Below are 608 nucleotides of genomic sequence, written 5' to 3'. Positions count from 1 at the left end.
TATATATTGATAAACTATTTAAAAAACTAATTCAATAATTACATATTATGTCATTGTTTTTATGTAATAAAAAATATAATAAAAATTTAAAAAGTTTTATTTAAAATTCGGCTCTTCATATTAAAAAGTTTGGAACCGTCTCTGCCTACTGTCTACTTCACATAGAAATATCAAATGTCATCTATTTCAATAAAAATATTAAAAATACTTTTCTACTTAGCTATACTCTAAAAGATCATTTATAAAAAAAAATAATTATATAAAATGAATGCAATATTGTTAAATAAAAATAACGTATTTATAACGTATCAAAATTAAGTCATATAATCTACTGTCCAATAATCAAAAGACATTTTTATATAAAATAATTATAAAATTTTTCTTAGAGTATATATCCTTTTGAGTTTTTAATTTCGTTTGTCTTGATCAAACACTAGTTTGCTGCTTAGTTTTCACACACATTCCATATCAAATTATCACTAGAGCAATGTTATGAAACCATTAAAATTTATTATTTTTTATTATTATTTGGTCAACAATAATTTACCTTCATATTTATATATAGTTAAATTTATATACAAAAACATATAATTTATACTTATATTTAT

Source organism: Arachis duranensis, chromosome 3 (genome assembly GCF_000817695.3).
Source record: "Arachis duranensis cultivar V14167 chromosome 3, aradu.V14167.gnm2.J7QH, whole genome shotgun sequence".
Classification (NCBI taxonomy): Eukaryota; Viridiplantae; Streptophyta; class Magnoliopsida; order Fabales; family Fabaceae; genus Arachis; species Arachis duranensis.
Note: the sequence above shows the minus strand (reverse complement) of the source record.